The sequence below is a fragment of the Theropithecus gelada genome, chromosome 4, assembly GCF_003255815.1.
Source record: "Theropithecus gelada isolate Dixy chromosome 4, Tgel_1.0, whole genome shotgun sequence".
Classification (NCBI taxonomy): Eukaryota; Metazoa; Chordata; class Mammalia; order Primates; family Cercopithecidae; genus Theropithecus; species Theropithecus gelada.
In genome coordinates, this window is record NC_037671.1 from 82683329 (window position 1) to 82702292 (window position 18964).

General features: G+C 40.4%; 1 protein-coding gene and 1 long non-coding RNA gene across 2 annotated transcripts in view; one reads left to right on the top strand and one right to left on the bottom strand.

Annotated features, from left to right (window-relative positions):
* SNAP91 (synaptosome associated protein 91) overlaps positions 1–1181 on the bottom strand; it is a 174399-nt gene extending 173218 nt beyond the window's left edge. Inside the window, exon 1 of the mRNA XM_025382349.1 lies at positions 1078–1181. The gene's annotated coding sequence lies outside the window, so the exon portion shown is untranslated. The remainder of the gene's footprint in view (positions 1–1077) is intronic.
* A 302-nt stretch (positions 1182–1483) lies between these two features.
* On the top strand, positions 1484–18498 carry LOC112623587. Its single transcript, XR_003119170.1, has 3 exons — positions 1484–1764; positions 15046–15123; positions 18335–18498. It is a non-coding gene; the product is annotated as an uncharacterized LOC112623587 (long non-coding RNA).
* Positions 18499–18964: the final 466 nt, after the last annotated feature.

Here is an 18964-nt window from a genome sequence, read left to right on the forward strand (position 1 = left end):
CAGGAAACAAGGGGAGACGGTCCGGCTTTAATCCGCAGACCCTCCCCTCCAAGCACCCAGGCCTTGCCTCCTCCAGCCGCGCGGCGGCTCTCTCCTCCTCCATCCCCACCCTGGCACCACCTCTTGGAGCCAGCAACGCGCCAAGCCCCGCTCCTGCGATGCGGTCCAGGGAGTCTTGGCCGTGAGTGGGGCAGTCACGGAACCCCAGCGTGGGCTCCAGTCTCAGCATCGTGACACCGTCCCCATTCTCCCCCAACCCCCACATAGGACCAGACTCGCCCCCTGGGGACCCCCCTGTCAATCAGCACTTTCCCCGCAACCTGACACGCGGGTGCTGCGCTAGCCACGACGTGCGTCCGGGTTATTCCCTGGGCGCCGCACCCACCGGTGCCCACCTCCCACCTTCGCAGACTTTCCTCCTAGCAGCCTGCAGGCTTCGGGGAATGCATCGGCTACCCAACCCCTGGCTGCCTCCCTCCTCCTCCTCGCGCTGCTGCAGCAAAGGGCTCGTCCTCCCTCAGTCGCGAAGGAGATTATCCTAGCATTGCGCCATGTTATGCCCTCGCTTCCCCTTCCTTCCCCGCCGCCGGCTCCAAAGCCTCGCCGAGGCCGATAGCCCGGGCCCCTTCCCCCCGGTCTCCAAATTCCTGCCGCAGGGGCCGCCCGGGAGCGCTGCGGAGGCGCCGGAGTCTTGGGGCACCTCACCCTTCCTGGATTTGGAGCGGAGCCGGGCTGACAGCGCAGCCCAGCCCCCCGCCCGCCCTGGAGCGCTCCGCGGAGCTGTCACCCGGCCGCTGCCCTTCTCCGCACCCTGGGATTATCCTCTGTGGATCCCCGCGCGGCCCTGGCGCGGGGAGGGGGCCGAGTACGGCCGCGGGTACTCACCCCGCCCCTGAGCGGCGCCGCCCGCCGCAGGATGAGCGGAGCCCGGGCAGCTGAGGGAAGCGGCGCCGGTGGGTGTGTGCGACCGCGCGCAGACCCGGTGCCCCTGGGCGCAAAGTCTCCAGCCCTGGCCGGGCCCCGCTCCTCAGCTCCGCGGTCCCGACACCCGCCGCCCCTGGCCCCAGAAGCCAGTACCCGCCCGCCGCCGCCTCTTCTGCAAGCGCCGCCGCGTCTCTCTAGCGCTCCAAGCTGCGTCCCCATCCCCGCCCCCACCTCAGCTGTGGCTCCTCCGACGAGTCAGGTGACGGCGGCGGACAAACCCGGACGAGCCCTCGGCGGAGTGCCTCGCGGCCCCCTCCCAGCTACTCACACACACCGCCCCCCGGGGCTGGGAGCTTAAAGGCGAGGGGGCGCCTCGCGCAAGCATCCCCGGCAAGCGGGAGGGGAGAAGGAGGAGGCGGGGAGGCGAGGAGGCCGACACCCACCCAGCCAGCCGCTCTCCGCTGGGCTCCTGGCCGCCCCTCCGCTGCTGGCTCGGCACCCGGCACGCACTGGGAGCGCGCACCGCGCACACCTGCCCGCCGACTGCTGGGGGCGCCCTGGGCGGTGAGGGCGTTGGCCAAGCCAGGCGAGTGGGCTTCTCGGGTCCTACTCGGTGAAGGCCAAGGCAAGGGCGTCGTCGCGCCCTGCCTGGCGAAGCCCAGCCCCTTCTCTCCCACACTGTCGCTGACACGCCCGCCTGTCAAAGGCGCCCAGGCCCAGATGAGCAGGGTGATTTTAAATGTCAGATCCTGCCGGCCATCCGCGACCGTTACCTGTGCGTCTTCAGCTCCTCAGGCTCCTCCGCTTGTCTCAGTTACAATTGGGAGCCCGGGTGGGCCGGTAATTCTAGCCACTTTAGTCTTAAAGGGATACTGAGGTCTGCTGAAGGGCGAATAATTAACAGCCATTAATCGAGTCCCAGGTTACCTTCGACAGTAATCATTTGAGTGCATAAGGATAAACCCTTCGTACCCTTTAAAAGTAATTCTGCCAGTTGAATATAGTGTTGGAACGTCCGTCAACTGAATATCAAGTGTATACTTGAATAGTAAGCAGGAATTTCTAAACAGGGATGTGGAGTTGGTTAATAGCTTCACATGTTGACATTTTCAAAGGTTGTTATTTATGTTCAACTTTTTTTTTTTTTAATTCTCACAGCAGCATGAAGATCAAAACTATATTTGTGAACTTTCCTGGCATTTTTTCCCCCTGGCTTCTGGTGGCTTCTGCTCAGCCTTGAAGCCATGTATGGATACCTATCAATCTCAAGGTTTTGTTATATATTCCTCTCTTTCACCTGGTCCAGTGTTCAGTATGCAGTCATGATTTCCTGACTGTTGAGAATGATTCTAGCACTAATTGGAAGCTTAATGACTAAAGAGAGACAGCTTAAGAGCACCATTGTCTCAAATACTAGTTTTACCGTATTTACGAGGGAAATAAAAACGCAATTCTATTTAAAAAACAACAACAACAACAACAAAAAACTTATACTCCAGTTTTATAGCAGCTTAATATAATGGTCCCAGACTGGAGGAAAGCCAAATGTTATTCTACTAGCAAATGAATAAACAAGACATGGTATATCCACATAATGGAATACTACTTAGCAATAACAAGAAACAAACTAATACCATTCATGAATCTCACATGCATTAGATGAAAGGAAAGAAGCTCAATCAAAAAATCTACTTATTATTTTGATTTCATTTATGTGACATTCTGGAAAAATCAAAACTATAGAAACAGAAAACATATCAGGTGCCAAGTCAGGTGATGGTGGCATTGAGGGAGGAGCCTGCAAAAGGGTAGAAGGAAACTTTTTGGAGAGATGGAAGTATTTTGTATCATGACGGTGATGATTATACAACTGCATGTATTTCTCAAAACTCATCAATTTGTACACTTATAATTGATGCATTTTGTTGTATTTTAATTATACCTCAATATAATCTGATAGAGTTGGAGTGGCGATATTAATATCAAAGTAAGTTTTACAATAAGGAATATTAATAGCAATAAACAGGCACATTTCTTTTTTTTTTTTTTTTTTTTTTTTTTTTGAGACGGAGTCTGACTCTGTGGCTCAGGCTGGAGTGCAGTGGCCGGATCTCAGCTCACTGCAAGCTCCGCCTCCTGGGTTCACACCGTTCTCCTGCCTCAGCCTCCCGAGTAGCTGGGACTACAGGCGCCCGCCACCTCGCCCGGCTAGTTTTTTGTATTTTTTTTTTTTTAGTAGAGACGGGGTTTCACCGTGTTAGCCAGGATGGTCTTGATCTTGTGACCTCGTGATCCGCCCGTCTCGGCCTCCCAAAGTGCTGGGATTACAGGCTTGAGCCACCGCGCCCGGCCAGCAGGCACATTTCATAATGAAAAATTCATTAAGAGCATGGAACAATTCTACATGTTTATATAGCTAAGAACAGAGCTTCAAAATAGGATGAAGCAAAACCTAATAGCATTAAAAGGAGAAGTGGGCAAATCTACAATTATACTTGAGGATTTCAGAACTTTTCTCTGTGTAATAAATAGGACAAGTAGACAGGAAACCTGTAAGGGTATAGGTGACTTGAAATAGCCCTGTAGGCCGGGCACGGTGACTCATGCTTGTAATCCCAGCACTTTGGGAGCCCGAGCCAGCCAGGCGGATCACGAGGTTAGGAGATCCAGACCATCCTGGCTAACACGATGAAACCCCGTTTCTACTAAAAATACAAAAAATAAAAATAAAAAAAAAATTAGCCTGGCGTGGTGGCGGGTGCCTGTAGCCCCAGTTACTCGGGAGTCTAAGGCAGGAGAATGCCTTGAACCCGGGAGGCGGAGCTTGCAGTGAGCAGACGTATCACGCCGCTGCACTCCAGCCTGGGCGACAGAGCGAGACTCTGTCTCAAAAAAAAAAAAAAAAAAAAAAGAAGTAGCCCTGCAGACCAATTTGACCTAACTGACATTTATGAAATAGTCCACCCAACAGTGGTGGAATACTTTCTTCAAGTGTGCATGGAACATTCACCAGGATTGACCATACTGACTGATACTAAGCCATGAAGCTTAGTATTTCAAATGTTAAAAGATTATAATCATACATATTATGTTCTCTCACCACAGTGGAATTTAACTAAAAATCAGTAACAGATAGATATATAGAAATCTCCAAATATCTGATAATTAACACATTGTAAATAACCCATGGGTCTAATTTTCTCATAAGGAAAATTGGGAGTTTATTTGAACTAAATAATAATGAAAATCCTACATAACAAAATTTGTGGGTTGCAGGCAAAGCACTGATTAGAGGCAAGTTTATAGCATTAAAATGCTTAGGGATGAAGAAAGATCTAAAAATATTTGAGTTTCAACCTTAAGGCACTAGAAAAAGAACAAATTGAATTCAACATGAGCAGAAAGAAGGAAGTAATAAAGATAAGAGTACAAATCAATGAAAGAGAAAATGACAAATAATAGATAAAATCAATTAAACCAAAAGCCATTTTTTGGAAAAGATCACAAAATGGATAACCCCCCTAACCAGATTGAGCAAGGAAAAATAAGATGGCACAAATTTCCAATGTTAGGAGTGAAAGGAGAAATCAATTCTATGGACATTAAAAAATAAGAGAATGTTATAAACAACATTGTGCAATAAGTTGGACAATTTACATAAAATGAGGAAGTAGTATAAAATAATGCTTTTACAACAGTCCAATAATGATGTCATGTCACATACGTTGCTATTAGTTAAGTTTTGAGCAAATAACATGTATCCAATAATAATTAAAATAATACAATCTGTGAATGATTTATTTTTCAAAATAGATTGGAATGGGTTCAAAGTCAGTCCTATAATAGTTGCAGTTACATACAATACACTGGGAAGTATTTGAAGCCAGAGCTTATTCTTGGTATGCTACCCATGTCTCTGGTACTATGCATGGGAGAATATCCCACACATAAACATCCTGACCTAGTGTTAGCAGAATGTTTGAAAATCCCTCAACTATAGAAGTATCATATACAAATCAATGAATAATGTCAAGGATGGAACCAATGTATGAAATGTGGGTTGTTTTGGAAGATTTTAATGAGCTTTGAAAATAGTAGAATATTTTCAGTGGCAAGGTTTGGAGATGCTGGCTTCTTACAGCCTGGAAAATCTAGTTACATCCATGAATGTTATATACTAAAGTGAAAGAAAGAAAATAGACTAAAAGAAAGAAATATATTGAGATAAAAAATTATTTGTTGACATGTTCTCTTTGAAGGTGCAGGCACATAATAAATGATATTCAATAAATCTTAGGCAAGAATAAGAATTGACATTTAATGTTTTACAAGTTGAAACATCTTTGATCTCAGTGGTCAGAAAATAGGGTAATTATAATAAACACCCCAAACTGTTTTTAAAAATACACATTGAGGCTGGTGCGGTGGTTCATTCCTGTAAGCCCAGCACTTTGAGAGGCCAAGACCGGTAGATCACTTGAGGTCAGGAGTTTGAGACTAGCATGGCCAACATGGTGAAACCCTGTCTCTATTAAAAATACAAAAAATTAGCCGGGCATGGTGGCACATGCCTGTAGTCCCAGGTACTGGGGAGGCTGAGGCCCAAGAATCACTTCAAGAGGTTGCAGTGAGCTGAGATCATGCCACTGCACACCATCCTAGGCGACAGAGTGAGACTCCGTCTCAAAAAAAAAAAAAAAAAAAAAAAATTGAATTTGTTTTCTGGGCCAATATACATAAATGTATATATACTACTAAATAGATTTTTTTCTAAGTCTCTGATTTATTTATTTATTTATTTATTTACTTTTTGTATAGACAGGGTCTCATTTTATTGCCCAGGCTGGTCTTGAACTCCTGGCCTTAAGTGATACTCCTGCCTTGACTTCCTAAAGCACTGGGATTACAGGTGTGAACCACCATACCCAGCTAAGTCTTTGTTGTAATACACATGTTTTCTTCTGAGTATCAGATTTAACATAGAAAAATCAAGCCAACAATAATTACACGTAGACCAACAATTTATTTCAGCATGAAGGCAAGTGTCTTCAAGTTCTTGATTTCAGTTTGTTTGTAAGATACAACGCATGTACAAGAAACAGAGAGAAATAAAGCTGAAGATAATTTGCTTGCCTCAGATAACAACCTGAGGTGAAATTAGAAAATTTATACCTTTCTCCTAAATCTAAAATATTCTCAAGGTAAAACTATAGGGTGAATTTCATTCCAGGAATGCTTTTCTGTCACAGTAGAAAAAAACATATTGGTTCAAGAATAATCACCCTGGTATATATCCACTCCTACACACAAATGTGACGTCGTCACCCAAACTCAAAAGCAATTCACAACAAAAAGCAAATTTTGATATCCTGAATGCACTTGAGGAGAGACAAAAAGCTTGCTTCTCTTTTATAAGACAAGAAATGAAAAAGACCATAAAACTGATGAACACCCTAGTGTAGCAAGAAAAAATTGTAGGTTGCACAAAATATCAGTGAGATTGAGATTCAAACAACTTGATCATCTTAGGGAAGTATAACATTCATACATGAAACCATTCAAGTTTCTTAAGAAATACAGTTAATGAAGTATATTCCAAGCCAGAACAAACATATTTACTAAGTTTTGTTTTGCCTAAAATTCAGGTTAGAAATGAATTCATCATGGCAACTGGCATGATAAAAGGAACATGTACATTTTACATGCCTAATGGCATAAAAACAATTTAAGTATGTTATTTTCATTTGTCTCCCAGTTTTAAATCTATTGTCAATTGTTGTATAACAAACTTTGTGGCATACAACAGCAAATTTTTATTCTTTCTCACAATTTTGTGAGTGAATAGGACTCTACTGGGTAGTTCTCCTTTGAAGTCTTTTATATAGTTGCAGTCAGGTGACAGCTGGTCTGTAGTCATTGGAATTCTCCTCTGGGCTACCCAACATGGCTTATGCACTTTGACATCTGGCAGATGAAACTGGCTGTTTAAATGAGAACTGGGCTGGGCTTTTGACCAGAGCACCTACACAGGGCATCTCTATGTGTTTGGGCTACTCATGCAGAGTGGTTCAGGTTAAACACATTTCTTACATGGTGTCTGGCTTCCAAGAGGAAACATCCCAAGTTGGAATGTTCTAAGAAACATAGGTGGAGACTATAAGGTTTCTTATGACCTAACCACCAAGCTTCAGTTTGTTGTATTCTATTGATCAAAAGCAAGTTACAGAGACAGCTCAGATACAAGGGGAGGAGATTTATTGGGGGACTAACTACCACAGTGACATACGAAAGTAAACCTTTGTGAAGAATCCGCGGCCGGGCGCGGTGGCTCAAGCCTGTAATCCCAGCACTTTGGGAGGCCGAGATGGGCGGATCACGAGGTCAGGAGATCGAGACCATCCTGGCTAACACGGTGAAACCCCGTCTCTACTAAGAAATACAAAAAATAGCCGGGCGAGGTGGCGGGCGCCTGTAGTCCCAGCTACTCGGGAGGCTGAGGCCGGAGAATGGCGTGAACCCGGGAGGCGGAGCTTGCAGTGAGCTGAGATCTGGCCACTGCACTCCAGCCTGGGCTACAGAGCGAGACTCCGTCTCAAAAAAAAAAAAAAAAAAAGAATCCGCAGAAATCTCTGAGAAGTATAAAGTTAAGTCTTTCATATAAGATTCATTGAAGTAAGAAGTTAAGTGATTCACATAAGATTCATTCATCAGAAAATCACTTCAACATAAATTAAAATAACACATTGAATTATTTCCTCCAGTTGAAATATTCTTTATTATGTAGCAAGTCATATTAGTCTGTTCGCATGCTGCTAATAAAGACATACCCAAGACTGGGTAATTTATAAAGGAAAGAGGTCTAATTGACTCACAGTTCAGCATGACTGGGAGGTCTCAGAAAACTTACAGTCGTGGCAGAAGGGGAAGCAAATACGTCGTTCTCCACATGGCAGCAGGAAAAGAAGTATGAGAGCTGAGCAAAGGGGAAAGCCCCCTATAAAACCATCAGATCTCATGAAAACTTAGTATCACGAGAAGAGCATGGGGACAACCGTCTCCATGATTCGGTTACCTCCCACCGGGTCCCTCCCACAATACATGGGGATTATGGGAACTACAATTCAAGATGAGGTTTGAGTGAGAACACAGCCAAACCATATCACAAGTGAATTCCTACAAGATTGTGGTCAAGCTGTACATGATCTGCAAATCTTTCCCAAAGCCTCTATTTTAGTCCCTTCTTTTTATATATGAGGAAATTTAAAACTAGAGAGTTTAGTGACTTTCTCTTCATCACACACGGTGAGATAACAGCATAACCAATCCTAAACTTCACTGTTGAACATCCAATCCAGTGTTCTTTCCACTGCATTCATTGCTTCTGATAAAGGTATAACAGTATGATGTTAGATTTATTTCATACTAATTAATTATTCAGCCAAAAACAATCCTTCTTTTTAAAATTTATGGGCTGGAAGGATGGTGGCTAATATCTTAGGTTATAGAAGTAAACAAGCCCTGGTTTGATTCCCTAGCATTGGTCCTTACTAGCTGTGTGACTTTGGGCAAGGTTTGTAGCCTTTAAGGATGAGTTTCCTTATCTGTAAAATGTGCTTCATCCATAATATCCACCTCAAAGGATTGCTGTTACTATCAAATGAGGTAATGCAAATAAAGCCAGTAGCACAGTGTTTGGCATGCAATAAAAGCCAATAAAAATGACTGATAATACTCTGTTGATAGACTGATTTTATTATTACTATATTTTGATTTTTATTTTATTATTTGGAACTACAACTCAAGTGTATATAGTTCTCTGATTGAAATATTGTTTTACTAGTATCATCTTTAAAGTGAGAAAATAAATTAATAATTTTCCTAGCTCCAGAGATGTGAAATCAGATTACTTCAATATTATCATGGAGTGGATCAAGCTTCTATTAGTTTCAGGCAACGAGAGTAGAAAACATATATACAGCTGGGCGTGGTGGTTCATACCTGTAATTCTAGCACTTTGGGAGGCCCAGGTGGGCAGATCACCTGAGATCAGGAGTTCGACACCAGGCTGGCCAACATGGCAAAACCCCGTCTCTACTAAAAATACAAAAAAAAATTAGCCGGGTGTGGTAGCTGTAATCCCAGCTACTCGGGAGGCTGAGGCAGGACAATCTCTTGAACCTAGGAGGTGGAAGTTGCAGTGAGCCAAGATCGTGTCATTGCACTCCAGCCCAGGCAACAGAGCAAGACTCCGTCTCAAAAATAATAATGATAAAATAAAATAAAACATATCTACGTATGCAAATAGATGTTGTACAGCAATAGTGTTATGAACGGCATTTTGTTATTTCCTTTTTTTTTTTTAATTGAGAAAGATGATTGCAAGAGAATTCTTTGGAGTGAGAAGATTTTACTTTGAGAAAGAAGAAGATTAATCAGGAAAGTCTGTCTGAAGAAGGAAGTTTCCCAAGGAAACTTCTAACTCAAGGGCATAGGAGAGTCGAAGCAGTGTGCCTCACCTTCAACTGTGTATCTCCAGCTTTTCCTCTCATTCTTTAACTTGCTCCTGTATTTTAGGTTGCTGTTTTTGTTTGTCTACAGCTCATTTTATATTTGAAGTTGCTTATGGAAAATGACACTGACTTTACTTGATGCTTCATCGCACGAGTATCACAGAAGCCACATGCATTTGCCTTTGTGCAGCTCCAGGAGCACAGCGGTGGACTGTGAGAAGAGCTGGTATTTCTCATACTCCTTCAAATTGTGTATCTAAAACATACACGTTACTGATCACTTCAAAAATTCTCATGCAAAAAATAAGTGAGTTGTTTTTGTTTTTGTTTTTGTTTTAGACGGAGTCTTGCTCTGTCTCCAGGCTGGAGTACAGTGGCATGATCTCGGCTCACTGCAACCTCCGCCTCCTGGGTTCAAGCGATTCTCCTGCCTCAGCCTCCCAAGTATTTGGGATTACGGGCATATGCCACCATGCCTAGCTAATTTTTGTATTTTCAGTAGAGATGGTGTTTCACCATGTTTGCCAGGATCGTCTCGATCTCTTGACCTCGTGATCTGCCCACCTCAGCCTCCCAAAGTGCTGGGATTACAAGCATGAGCCACCGTGCCCAGCTATATACTTATATGCATATAAATATATGTATATAAATATGTGTGTACATATATAAGCACTTATGTATGTGTGTATATGTACACACATACAAGTATACATATGTGTACATATACATATATGTATATATGTGCATATATACACACATATATACAGATATATATGTACATATATATACACACACACATACACATACACATATATATAGGTCTTTATAGTCAACCATTTCTGTTTCTCTAGTAACAATAATATTAAAGAAAAATGGAAAGTTTAGGCTATTTGGTATTCAGTATAACCAGATGAGAATGAACTGCTGTGTTACTATTTAAACTAATTTTGGCTAGAACAAGTACAACCTTAGTCTTTCTAGAGCATAATGCATTTAACAATATTGAATTTCTTTTTTAATTTGCCTCAAGTACTTTCCTTTGTCCAAGGACTTATGCTTCAGACAGTCAGGAGTCATACATAGCACAGAACATTGTTGTGGGAGGTTCAGATAATTAGTGGACACTACATTTGCAGTTTGTTGCAGTTTGTTCAAATACTGTACTTGAATTATGCTAGCCACACATCAGAAAGTTCCCAAATAAACCCCCAAATAAAAGCATAATAAAACAAATTATATAATATTCTTTCTTGTAAAACGTTATTTTGGAGAAAGTTTTCAGCTGAGAATCACTTTTCACTTTTAAGTTGGAAAATAAATTAGAATAATGCTGGAGTGCCAACGATTTCCCATGGAGAAACTTAAGAGTGAGTTAATTGTTGCACTCCCAATTTATGGCTGTTATTGATTTGATTAACAGATGTCTTCACCTTAAAATTGTGTCGCATTCAGCCTAAAACTGGGTTAATTCTGTTTTCATTGTGAATGATTTTAAACATATTCATATAAACAAAACTCAAGAAATTGTCTGGCATTGTCTCTCATGAGCTTGGATCCTTGTTTAGTCCCTGTATCAGATGCTTTTAGGTGAACATTATCAGAGATGTACATTTGGTTTATGACACCCGTGTCAGTGTTAATGGTGCATTTCTTATATCTGGTATATATGGGGAGACAATTTGTTTCCATTGTTACTCACTTTATTCTACAGCCCCTGTCAAGTTCGCTATTTTGCTAATAAAAAAGAACAGACATTGTGCCTGTAATCCCAGCACTTTGGGAGGCCGAAGTGAGCGGATCACTTGAGACCAAGAGTTTGAGACCAGCCTGGATAACATGGTGAAATCCTGTCTCTACCAAAATACAAAAATTAGCTGGGCATGGTGGTATGCGCCTGTAATCCCAGCTACTCTTGAGGCTGAGGCAGGAGAATCGCTTGAACCCGGGAGACAGAGGTTGCAGTGAGCTGAGATTGTGCCACTGCACTCCTGTGTGGGCAACAGAGCGAGACTCCATCTCAAAAACAAACAAACAAACAAACAAAAAAAAAAAAAACCAACATTGGCATTACAATGAAATTCTGAAATTTCCATTTCATGGGCAAAAGTAGTAAAATATAGATCATACAAGTAAGTTGATAAATTTAGTATTTATGCAACAATGTTTATTAGGGATATCAAAGTATTTCTTATTAATACTCCACAAAATTTTCAAGACATATATATAACTGAAGTAACAAATACTGATTTTTGTTTCTTTGGAGTTTTGTTGGGGGTTTTAGCCCTCAGCCTGATGCTATCCAGTGAGGGACATTATTTAGCAGCTGCATGATTTATTGCTGGTTGCATTTGGAAATGTTATTGATTGCCATTATCACATGATCTCTATTAGGAAGCCATAGTCCATTCTGAACTATATATACATATATATATATATATATATATATATATATATATATATATAGAGAGAGAGAGAGAGAGAGAGAGAGAGAGAGAGTTGATTGATTTCCAACTATAGTAATGGATTATGTGGCTGCCTCTGTTTGCAGCCCACCTCAGACACACAATATCTTGCTTATAAGCCCTTAAAGGTAATTATGTCTGCTTAAGTACTTCATCTTTCAGGGGTTATAATCCCCCAGCAGCCTTGCCACTTACTAGGCATCAGTTAAGTTCTTAAAATATCTCTTGTGTTTTTTCTAGTAGCAGTTGTCTGAGCTTCAACTGGCCATCCTGGAGGTATTTCCATATCCTTATTCTCATTTGCTTCATCCCATACAGCTGTATGTACAAAGAATCGTTTTCATGACAGGGAACTGACCACAATCACAGAACTCATTGCCAGATACTCTTTTGCCACTTGGTTCCCCATAGTGACTGTTTCAAAGGCTGTATATGACATTTATTATAGCTTTAAGTGTCACTATCATCTGGAAAGCTGAACACATACCTCTGGAACTTGATACTTCACTGACTCAAGATAAAACTTTGTCAGTTTAATCTTGGCCTCCTTGATTCCGGAAACCAAAGTACCTATCATTAAATAATGCCCTATGTGTTTTAGCCCCACAGAGTAGATGAAATGTCACAACTGTGGGTAGGGCTACCTGACAGACTTGTCTGAAATCTGGTCTGTAGATAAGTACTCATTCCACGGTTAGCAAGTTTCTTCTTATATGGAAACTTCCAGAAGAACAGCAATTAGCAGAATCATTTGAGAAATTAAATAACTTTAGCTACCATCATAATGTGGATGATATCTTGGGGTACTGAATCTTGTTACATGTATGGAAAAATATTCTATCACAATCTATGTCTAATTTTTATAACTATAAACAAGCATATGTATATTGCTTTAACTGTTGCTGAAAGCATGTACTCTGATGCTTCATTTAGGTGGGGGCAGCTATGGAAAAATGAAAAAAATGAGATGCAGACCTCAGCCTACCTCCAGGGTTCAAGCTGCAGGTGCCTAAACCCAAATTGCATATGCTAAGATAACATTCAACATTCCAGAAAATAATTGGTGTTTGTTAGACATAGCAAGCAGAGAGCCAAGCAGGCAGTAGTTGGTTAGCCAGGCAAATCTGCCATGAGGAATCACAGCCCAGTCAGCAAACTAGGGGTAGGGGCAGGACTCCAACTTGAGTGGGAGGAGTGCTGGTAAGAAAAAATCTAGAACAAGACTTAAATGTCATTCTTAAATACTACCTGGCTTGTATCAGGCTTAGTCTTGACTTGGAATAGCATAGATCCTGCAAGTATGAATAAAGTAGTCCCATTTCTAACAAAGGGTGTAGAGGCAGGAAATGAAGGTAGCAAGAATTCTGCCAATTTAGCCTTATTATCTTGCACTATAGTTTCATGTTTAAGCTGTCTTCAAGTGGTCTAGAAAGTAGAGTGTTAATAATATGCAAACATATTTCTTCATAGTGTTAAACATAAAATTCAAATAATATAATTACTTTTTGGTGTTTATATTTGGCTTAATATATCTATATATGTTTAACACAAATAATTTTAATCATAATCTTATCTTGCTTTCAGCATTAACTACAGCAAAAATAACTTTTGAAATTGGTGCTAATTGGATGTGTTCTTTTTATAAAAAGCAAATGTCTTCCTTTATTTACCTAAGCCCTCTCAACTTTTATAGATGAATGAATTTACTGACTATGCAACTGTCTGATTTTACCTCTTAAAATTTGTACCTCTCCTCAGTACAGATATGTTTGATGAGTGAGCTAATGAATAAATGGACCAACATCCAGCACAATTGTAAAACTTAGTATATGCCTAATAAATGAATTTAATAAATGAATGAATGTGAAATCATGGGTAGTAACAACATTGGCAATGGAAATTAATTTTTTGGAAAATTTAATTTCTGAAATAAGTCAGAAACCTCGATTGTATGAGGTCAGATACATAGAGAAATTAAAAGGACACTACCTGCCTTTTTTTTTTTTTGCAAATCAGATGGCTTTACTCCAAGGAATTCTAGGCATTGTCACAAGGTATAATTTGCCAACTGCATATGAGTCCTTAAAATACCTTCAAGTAAGGCTACAATAATTGTTCAAAAGTAGGTTTATAGAGTTAATCACTACTGTGCTGTGAAAATACTACAATTTTGTTAGCACAGTAATACATTTTGATAGGTATATATAGCCACATTGTAAAATAGCTAATCTGTCACACTGTGACTCATGATTCTTGACCATGTTTCATAATATTTCTTCCTAAAATTTGCTCAAAGCTTTGATATTTTACCAACTAAAAACACTTTTCTATAAGCCTTAATAAGCTTGTGATGAATTTCTGCTGCAAGAGCAATTTTCATATTTAAGAATTAAATCGGCCAGGCGCAGTGGCTCACGCCTGTAATCCCAGCACTTTGGGAGGCCAAGGCAGGTGGATCCCCTGAGGTCAGGAGTTTAAGACCAGCCTAGCCAACATGGTGAAACCCCATCTCTACTAAAAATACAAAAATTAGCCAGGCATGGTAGCGGGCACCTGTAATCCCAGCTACTTGGGAGGCTGAGGCAGGAGAATCACTTGAACCTGGGAGGCGGAGGCTGCAGTGAGCCGAGATCACACCATTGCACTCCAGCCTGGAGTGAAACTCCATCTCAAAAAAAAAAAAAAAAAAAGAATAAGAATTAAATCACAGTATATGCTTTGCCTAAGGGCCATATATGTAGGAGATATTTGTTTTAAATTAAATATATTAAACCATAAACACTGACAGATAAATCATCTTACAAGACAGCTTTAAATCATAATGTGATATGACATTAATTTATCAAATATTTGTTCAAGACCCATATGCCAGGCACTTTCTAGGAAAAAAGCATTCTAGCAAGAGAACATAGACAATAAACTAATAAGAAAATTGTCTAAAAGATTAGAAAGTGGTAAATGCTCTTGTAAAAGAGTAAGCAGGATCTGAGGGCTAGTGTGGGAGGAGTGGAGATGTGATCTTAAATAGGGGGTGGTTGAAAGTGGGTGCTCATGAAAGAGGTACATTTGAGTAAAGAAGATGGTGAAGGAATGAGCTGCTTTTGTGTACAATACGTTAATAATTATTCTTTTAATTTCCTTCCAGACAGCCCTCATTGTCTATATGGATGATGTCATTCTCTTGCCAAAAACTCTTCAATGACTTCCTACAGCATTTGGCGTAATATGTAAGCGCCTTAATTTGTTCTATGACCACCTCCGTGATCTCACCTCATCTTCAGTCTCTAGCCCCTTGCCTTTTTCTCTTGATTACTCTGCTTCAGCCGTACTGGATTTATTTCAGTTAGCTCGTGAGTACCAATGGCTTTCCTACCTTTTGGCCTTCTCACAAGCATTTCTTCCTCTCTGCTTGTAATCATTCTCCAGACTTTTACCTGACCAACTTCCCAACTAGCTGACTACTCTACTTTGCCCTGTTCTTACATTCTCATTGCACAATATGTTTGCCTTCCCATCCCTTATTACAATCATAACTAAATAAAATGTAATCATTTGCTTAGTTTCTATTTTTCTGATAGATCTTAAGCTCCTTGACCATAGGGATGTTGTGAGATGTCCGCGTTGTTCGTCACTGTGTCTCCAATACCTGCCACATGGTAGATGCTCAGTATTTATTGAATGACTAAACCACGCTTCCAAAGGGCATGTAGCTGGGCTAAGAAAAGAGAATGTACACAAGGTTAGGGTGGGAAAATAAAAGTGAAAAGTGTTTTTTCCCTGACTGCACTTAATATTTCAGTAAGTTAAATGGCCAAGACTGAAAGACCCTTAAGGTCTTTAGGCAGTTCTTTTAGGGTGTATTCTTCTCACGAATCCACATATAACTGGCAATGAATCTCGTTAGGTAATGATTATAGACTAGGAAATGTAGCTATTAGACACTTCTCCAAACATTTTGGTTCTCTCTGCTACCAGGCATGTGGTAGAAATCCACTTCCCTACCCTCTTGAAGTTGGAGATGGTCATGTGACCTTGGATTATGAACTCTGAGTGGATATAGGATATGTCACTTTTGGGAAGAAGCTTTAAGAGTCACAACACAATTAGCACCTTTCTCTTTGCCACAGTACCTGGCAGTGCTTCAGGTAGTAGCTAGTCTGTTAGTGGGTCCCTGTTCCCTTCTTCATTGTTTTGCTTTCTACCTGTCTCTGCCTTATCTCAGGTGTCTACCGTTTCCGTCCTGGAAAACCTCTTAACTTATGCCCCTGTTTTCACTTTCACTCCCCTCTAGTATCTCTACTGCATTGTGGCCAAACTGGATTCTCTAAAAGAGGCTCTGATCACACTCCTCTTCTGTTTAAAACTCTCCGGGAAATTCTCATTAACTTCAGGAATAAGTCTACACCCTCAGCAGAGTGTATTCAAGCAGGACCTTTGAGACCCTCAGCCACTGCCCCGTCCCATCACAAGCTAGTCGGATGTCCATCCCCCATACTCCCATATCTTACACTTCTATATTAGTGCTTTTCACAATATCTCACAGCAACCCCTGTCAGCTCTGTGACAGCAGAACACTGGGCTGCAAGGATCTTAGTGCCACTCCAGGGTGGCACACCCTCAGCCCTGCAAATGTTTTTTACTCACAATTGACCAGGCAAGTAAAAAGAGAGCATATAGCATGCTTGTTATTGAAATCACCAGGTATACATCTCTGATTTCTGATTCATTTTCTTTTCCCCCCTTTTTCCCTTAAGATAAAAGATCTGTATCTTTTATTTGTGTTGAACATACTCAGTCTTGAAACGTGTTCATCTCTGATATGTATGTGTCCTCTATATTAATTATAAGTCCCTTTTCCTAATTTATTTTTAATCACTGGATGTTGTCTTCCTCTTAGGATTTATTACTATGGGAGCCTGAACAAAATAAAAGTTTAAGTATAGACTATTTTATTCAAAGTATCTTAACTACATTTAAGTCCTATTGGGTTTACAAAAAACAAAACAAAACAAAACAAAACAGGAGAAAATTAACCAGTGTCAGCTAACACTGTCAAAGGGGCAGAAACTGAAGGCCCTCAAACCATGCCCAGAGGGACCAAATCTCCATGTGGTCCTATTCAAGTAAAATAAATTACTGACTTAAATGTACTTGAATATCACCAAAGCTTAGAAACTACATTAAAAATACATATTTTTACACTACAGAAAAATAGAGAAATAAGTTGATGATCAAGTTTGAAATACCAGGACCTCATGAATAGAAAGACTGGGTAAGAATAAAGGACTGTAAAGCCAAAGACTGTTGAGTGTTTATCTAGTACAGTACATCCTCTTGCCTTCTGGCAACAATCCATTTAAGTCATCCTATAATAGGGAGAATCTCTTCTTTTTGTGAAGTCGTGAGAAATGAATTCCATAAGCTCTCTTGAATGTTCATTCCACTGGGATACCTTGGTCATCCCAAACTGTTTCAACATTTTAACTGCCTTCTAATTTCCTTATCATCTTTGCTTTGCCCTACTTTAAAATATTTAATTTTGGCAATTTGGTTCAATTATTTTTATATCACAGTTATCATTTGTCGAGGGTAAGTTTTAGCTTACATATATTTAGGTGGGCTTATATTTTGTCCTGCAGGAAAAAGTGATGTAAGAATTAGGCATGTATATAAGAATATTATATGTTTACCTAATTTTAAAATTGCAAATCACATTTAAAAATTTGGTGGCTCAAACTATAAATAAAAATTTTTGGCTGGGCACGGTAGCTCATGTCTGTAATCCCAGCACTTTGGGAGGCCGAGGCGAGCGGATCACAAGGTCAGGAGTTTAAGACCAGCCTGGCCAACATGGTGAAACCCTGTCTCTACTAAAAATACAAAAATTACCTAGGCATGGTGGCATGCACTTGTAATCCCAGATATTTGAGAGGCTGAGGCAGGAAAATTGCTTGAACCCGGGAGGTGGAGGTTGCAGTGAGCTGAGAATGTGCCATTGCACACCAGCCTGGGCAACAGAGCAAGACTCTGTCTCAAAAAAAAGAAATTTACTTGGTAAGTAATAAGAGCTTAATAGTAATTTTTAAAAGGAAAAGATTATTCTTTTCAGCTTAAAATTTATTTTACAAAACATAATATTAATTTAGCTCAATTAAGCCATTCCATAATGTATACATATTTCAAAACATCATGATTAACGTATGCAAATTTTTGTCAATTGAAAAACTCATTAATTAAAAAAACTAGAACATATTAATATTAAATGAATGTTTAGTTTTAAATATGTGAAAAATGTTGAGAATAACATAGTTGTAGTTTCTTTTAAAAACCACCGCCACAACAATAAAAGATGAAAAGGCCATTTTCTTATTTATAGCAGGGGCTACAAATAAAATATTTTATTTTATTCAATACACTTTTCAAAGCTCTTTTGCTTAGATTAGTTGCCAGGGAGCCTGAAGTTTTCATTATCTGAATTTCACCTTGGGATTAGGGGAAAGAAATTGGATAGTGTTGTCTTCTGAAGGCACTATTCAGATCCACAAGAACACAGAGGAAGAGAGGGAATATGCTGAAGAAACTCATTTACCCTTGTTCTATTACCAAATATTTATTTTTATTAAGGAGCTATCAACACAAAAGACACAGAGACCCTGGCTGTGAATAAATGAGGTAATGTACAATTAGCTTTTAGTAATTTTTTTTAAAAAGAAGCAATGAACAGAAACACAATGTTTGGTTTGTGGGATAAGAACTCAGAGAACCTCCTATTAGGATTACTGAGGTCAAGAGTATAAGGGAAGGATTGGAACTACTGGGAGGCCAGGCAAAATTTGGTAGCCATGATAGGCTAAAAAGCTGACTACACCTGCTCTTCTACAATTTTACCTAAGGCTAGGGCTTCAATATTTATTCAATTTTGTCATTTTTTCATTAGTTTAGTCTTTCATTCACTACTCATTTGATGAACACCTACTTTTTAACCAAACACTATCGTGAACACTGGATGACAAAGATGAAAAGGACAGAGAGCCTGCCCTGGAAGGAGTCAGAGTTGATGCAGGTCCA